This window comes from Lepidochelys kempii, chromosome 27 (assembly GCF_965140285.1).
Source record: "Lepidochelys kempii isolate rLepKem1 chromosome 27, rLepKem1.hap1, whole genome shotgun sequence".
Lineage (NCBI taxonomy): Eukaryota > Metazoa > Chordata > Testudines > Cheloniidae > Lepidochelys > Lepidochelys kempii.
Genome location: NC_136406.1, coordinates 14,677,311 through 14,683,428, shown reverse-complemented (window position 1 = coordinate 14,683,428; position 6,118 = coordinate 14,677,311).

The window sequence follows — 6,118 nt, the reverse complement described above, 5'->3', positions numbered from 1 at the left end:
GGAGGGCTGCCCGGTCGCTGTCTTTCACGAGTCCCCGGCCTCAGGCAGCACAGGGTGGCAGTCTGGCTCCTGGCCACACCGCGGGAGCCCCCCAGCCTGGCACACGGCAGAACTAGGGCGTCTTCTGAGGAAATTTCGGGGGGGGGGGAGGGGCATGCGTCGCTCCATCATCCATTGAGCATCCCGGGCTGTGCAGACAGGCTGGCCTGCGGGGAGCCTTTGTCTGAGCGATTTCGAGAGCGTGGCGGGATTGGAAGGTTGCTGGACCTGCACCCTCCTCTTGCAGCATCACGGCCCTGCTCTGGCAGGATGCCTGGGTTCGTTCCCAGTCTTCAGCTGGGAAGGTGGTGGCAGGGTTAGGGTACGGGCGTGGGCGAGCAGGATGCCTGGGTTCTAGCCCCACAGCTCGATAGGAGTGGGGTTTTGGATTAGGGCAAGGGGTTTAGGCATCAGGACTCCTGGATTCTGACCCTGGCTCCCTGGATGACCTTGGCCAAGTCACTTGACCTCGCAGTGTTGTGGAGAGGCTACAGGGTCCCAGGCACGAGCAAGGTTAGCTCCCGCTCAGCTTGGCCTTGCCCCCGCTGCTTTGTCCCAGCTCGATGAGAGGATTACAAAAAAGCCCCCACAATGTCTCTGCCCAGCACGTCCGCCTCAGCGCTGACTGGGACCCGGGGGGGTGGGCGGGGGGGCAGGGGGTTGGGGGGTAGTAGCCTGGCAAGGCTCAGCATTCGTCCTAATACCCTGCTGCATATCCATAGCAGGCATTTTACAGATGAGGAAACTGAGGAACGGGGGGGGGGGGCATCCCCTAATTTGCCCAAGGTTCCACAGGTAATAAGTAGCAAAGCTAGGAATAAAACCCAGGAGTCCTGGCAAGCAGGTGCCTGCTCTAGTCCCTATCTAGCTTATATGGCCTCTGTTACCCTGAGCACCTCACGTGCTTTAATGCCGCACTGCTGGGCCACAGGACAGGGCTAGGAGTGCCTTCATACAGATGGGAAACTGAGGCACAAAGAAGCTAAGTGACTTGGCCAAGGTCATACAGGGAGTTTGTGGCAGAGCAGGGACTTGATCCTGGGTCCCAGGCTAGGCCTCTAACCACTAGACCCACTCCCCTCCTGGAGCTGCAACTAGACCCCAGGAGGCCTGAGTCCCAGCCACCTGCTCTAAACAGAAGATCCTGGGGTGGGGGTGGGGCCCTGGGCTGTGGGGTGAGTGAGGGGCCCGGGATAGCTGTGGGGGGCGGGGGGGGGTGGGGGTGCAGAGAGACCTGAGCTCCTTGGATGGGGCCCAGGATAGCGGCTCAGCCAGGAAGGAACTGAACTGTCCCGTAACAAAGCCTTGCCGAGGAAGGGAGAGCGAGGCAGGCGGCTGGTGACAGCAGAGCGATAACTTAATTAGCCCGGGTAATTGGATCTGTTCCGGCAGGGACAGGCCAGCAATGCTAGAGCCAGCCTGGGGGCTGCAGATGGGGCCGTGGGGACACCGGACTCCTTAATGGCCTTTGCCAGAGCCGCTGGGCAGCAGCAGAAGCCAGCGCCGGCTCTGCCTGTGGGATGGAGGGGGGGGCGGTGTCTGCAGGTTACTGTGACTGAGCGGAGACATCCCCCAGCCCCCCCAGGCCTCAGCCAAAGGCCCCCAGCCCCCCCTTCTCCACCATGGGCTGAGCCTTGTCCCCTGGGGACGCTTGGCTCAGACTCAGTGGCCCGACCCTAGGCTGGGTGAGACGCACTTTCTAGGCTCTGGGGCTTGGCAGTTCACAGAGCTTTGGTCCCAGCGATCCATCATTCTGCTATCACACCATCCTGTCCACACCTGTTGCTCTATCCAGCCCTAGATCTACCCTGCTAGCTAATCTAACCTGGCCACCCAGCCCCATACACACTCTCTAACCTGCCCATCACCCTGGTCTCTGCTTGGCTTGAGCTCTCACTCATTAGCCGCCCCCACACTGCTCTGGCACGATGGTGTTTGCGCTGGCCCCCAGTGGCAGGGCAGGTGTTGGCAAGCAAACCCTAGCTCCCGCCCCGTCCTTCGCAAGTGACCTCTCCCTTTGGAATGGCCTGGCTCGCTCCTGCCTGCCCAGACCTCTTATGACCTGGATGGCAGGGCAGGGGGTTGAAACCCACCTTTGATATTTACAGTTTGAATTTTCCAGGTGGGGAAACTGAGGCAGCATGCGGCCAGAGCCCCTGTGACCTCGGGGCCAGGGGATGTTCCAGTGATGCGTGATGATGCGCGAGCACAGGAAGGCCATTGGAGCCAGACTGGGGCTTGCGCCCTGTCCCAGTCGCAGTGGGGATCTCTTCCCTAAATGCCCCGTGCCCCACTGAAACCAGCCAACCGCTGAGCCATGGGGTAGGGACTGGGGGTGGGGAAGCTGTGTGACGAAGTGGGACTGTTCTTAATGTTTCCTCTGAATAGTGTGGGGGTGCCTCAGTTTCCCCTAAACAGTTCTTAAGTATCTAGGTGGTGGGGTAAGGGTGTATGATCATTGCAGAGCCCTAGAGGGCATGTGTGTGCAGGAGTCTGGACACAGAGAATGGCCAACACCCTGTTTCCTGGGAACTGATGGCCTGGGCCCTTCCCCCCTGCAAGGTGAGAGCTAAAGGGTTGGAGCACAAAGGAATCCAGTGACCTCCTGGCCCGGGAAAGGAACAAAGCCCAGAGAAGGAGGGGCTGGAGAGAGTTTCAGTTGGGGGCTGGCTGGGACATGGAGTGAAGGGCAGATGTGGTTGTCTGGCTCACTGCCCCCCAAAATGGACCCAGCTGAGGGGTCCTGTTCTCTGCACCTGCAAGCTCTGTTTTGGACCATGTTCCTGTCATCTAATAAACCTCTGTTTTACTGGCTGGCTGAGAGTCACGTCTGACTGCGAAGTTGCGGGGCAGGACCCTCTGGCTTCCCCAGGAGCCCTGCCTGAGGGGACTCGCTGGGGGAAGCGCACGGAGGGGCAGAGGATGCTGAATGCTCCGAGGTCAGACCCAGGAAGCTCTGTGTGAGCTTTGTGTCCTGAAGACAGGCTGCTCACAGAAAGGAGACTTCCCCAGAGTCCTGACTGGCTTCATGGGGAGCAGTTCCAGAGCATCGCCCAGGGACTCCGTGACAAGCTGATTAGCATTTGGGACCAGCATGCTCTTCCCCACATTGCCCTTCTCGGACCCCCCCCCCACTTGCATCCCAGAAAACCCACTGCCACAGCTGGGTGGAAAGGCCAAGGTGTGAATGGGTCGTGGTGCCTGGAACACCTCCCAGAGACCAGTGTGGGGCACTGCCTTGCCCTATGGAGAAGAAGAGCCCTTGGAGGCTGGCAATCCAGCCCCTGTGCTAGATTGCCTCAGCGAGGGCTGCAGCCATACAAAACTCCTGGAATATTTCATAGCCCCGGCCCACCCCGAGCAAAAGCCCTCCTGGATCCCGCGCTGAGAGGCCCAGTCTGGCTCCCTGACAGCAAAGCACTCGTCTCTCTGCGCTGTGCCATGAGCAGCGGAAAGCGGTGTAGGACCAGGTATGGGCAGCTCCTCTGGGCCGCGAGATAAAAGGGGTTGGGGGTAGCTGGCACGAGGCCAGGTGTGCGCTGAGTGGCACGGGCCTGCGTTCTCTGCCCACTGGGTGTCTGGATGTTTGCCTGATCTGGTCATGCAGGTGTCCCAGCCTGGAGGCCAGCTATGCATGTCTGGTAATCCTTGGCATTCCAGCGGTGCACATCTGATAATCCTGGGCGTTCCAGCTGTGCACGTCTGGTAATCCCGGGCGTTCCAGATGTGTGTCTGGCACTCCTGGAGGTTCCAGATGTCTGTCTGCCCCAGCTAGGTGTGTGACGCACACATGGAGATTCTGGCCTCCGGCCCGGCGTGCATGGTGTCGCAAAGTCTGGATCCCATTTGTGTAGGTGGCCTTGGGTAGGTGCCGGAGCCCAGCTGGGCGTGGATTATAGTCCTGGGGATTCTGGCTCCCAGCTGTGGGTCTGGCACCCCACTGCAGCTTGTGTCAGTCTCTGACCGCTGCTGTGAGGAACACCCGGCTCAGCACATCCTTTGGGGTAAGACTAACGCACACACATGTGCAAATGTCCATGTACAGACATGCCCACGGACAGCCACTCACACAGAAATACACCCCCTCCACACACTCAGACGCCCCCAGAAGCAGAGAGACACCTCACCCCCCAACAAACACACGCACACATGCGATTTGTTTGCACTCAACATGTCTGTGGCGAGGCCCCCAGCGTTCCTGTCCCCGTTTCCGAAAGCCGGGCAATACACTGTATTCCAGGGTTAATAATTCATCATTCATTCCAGTGGGTTGATTTGTCTGTTAGGTCGCCAGAGGCCCGAACCCCAAATTCAGATCCGGGTTCAGATTCCAGCCTCCCCCTGGGGTTCTGATCCAGGCCTTGGACTGGGTCCCATTTCTAGGATTACTGGGATTGTTATGAACCTCTCTCTAACCCAATGAAAGCCGCAGGATCGGCTCCATTTCCCAGCCATCAAAGCCGCGAATGCTGTGAATCACAGCAGGGAAATGCGCTCGGAGCAACGGACATCACATTAAATCCATCTCCGGGGAGTTCAGACGCCACGTCCGCAACATGCCTCGAAGGTTTGCAGCACAGGGCAGCGAGCACAGGGCAACAGGGGCACTGCCTGGGGTGGATGGGGCTGGAGCGTGACCTGACCCCACAGCTCCTTTTCCTCTACCCCCTGGCAGCTGTTGGAGCAGACGTGAGACTCAGAGAGCAGGTGCTGTGTTTGCCATGGCCCAATCCTTCCCCACTGGAGTCAATGAGATGGGAGCCAGCTCACAGCCCAGGCAGCTGCTTGGCAATTACACGGCACGTCTTCCCCGCTAACGAGGCCGACAGGTGCTGGGTAAACCCCTGAGAGGCTGACTGCCCTGAGAACAGCCACAGTCCTGCAATGAAGGAGAAACCCCAATAGAGGAGACAGCTCCCCCCTACCACAGCGAGTGACAGGCATGTGACAGCAACAAAGCACCAACCAACCGTTAGCTCACCCTTGGAGGCAAGTCGGCATCAACAGCCCCAGATGGGGAAACTGAGGCACAAAGGTGCACACAGACACTTAGGGAGGCAGGGTGAGAAGTCAGGGAGTCCTGGCTCCCAGGCCATATGCAGTCCACTGGTGCTGATCAGTGCTAGGGCAAGCCAGTCCCAGGCACCACCCGGTCGGGAGATCCCAGAGCTCTGCATACATGTGTCAGAGCAGGCCATATCTTCGTGCCGGTGTCATGGTGCCCACCTTCCCCCTGAGGTGGTGAAGCAGGGGCATTGCTTGGCTGCCCAGGAAGGGGGGGGGGGCGCTGCTGCGTGGCACCAACCCTTTCATGCCAAGCGGAGTGGGGACAGAGTCTGGAACTGCCTGTGTGGAAGTGCATTTTGCTGTCCAGAGAGCCAGCCTAAGGCAGGCCTCTGGGGATCCCCAGCATCTTGGCCCCCAGGCTAGGTGATGACATTCCTCCAGCAGCTGCTTTCCCAGTCCCCTGGCTTGCTGCCCAGGGCTGCTCGGAGGACAGCGTTCCCAGCGCCTGGCTGCAGCCAGCCAAGATCTGCCCTGGCCCCATTACACCCCACGCCCCGCCTCTGAGCCCTCCTGCTGGCTTTTCTTCACCAGGGGCTGCAGCTGAGCCTGGGGCAGGGGACTTGTGGCCGTTCCCACGGGCTCGCCCAGCCCAAACTCCTGGGGAGACTCGGCTCGGGGGCAGCACCCAAGCCCTGTGCTTTGGCTAAACCAAGAGCCCCCAGCACAGAGGCCACAATGCCTCATCGCCCTCCACAGTGCCTCAGTTTCCCCAGGAGGCGGCACACCCACCTTGCTCTCTTTGGCCATGCAGCAGGTTTCCCGCTTGGCTTCCCTGCCTGCTCCTGCTTTCTCCTGGCTCTGGGGCTGGCTTGGCCCCTGACCGGGCAGTCAGCCCGCCCCCTGCCCTGTCTCCGCACTGGCTCTCGGCTCTGCTCACAGAAGCCAGGTGGCCCCTCTTCCCGAGCAACTGGCACATGGGCACCATTCCCGGGAGTGCAGGGCCTGTTGGGTTGGCACATGGAGAACGTTTGTGGCTCCAGGCTGAGCCCAGCCACCCTCCCACCCCTTGGGA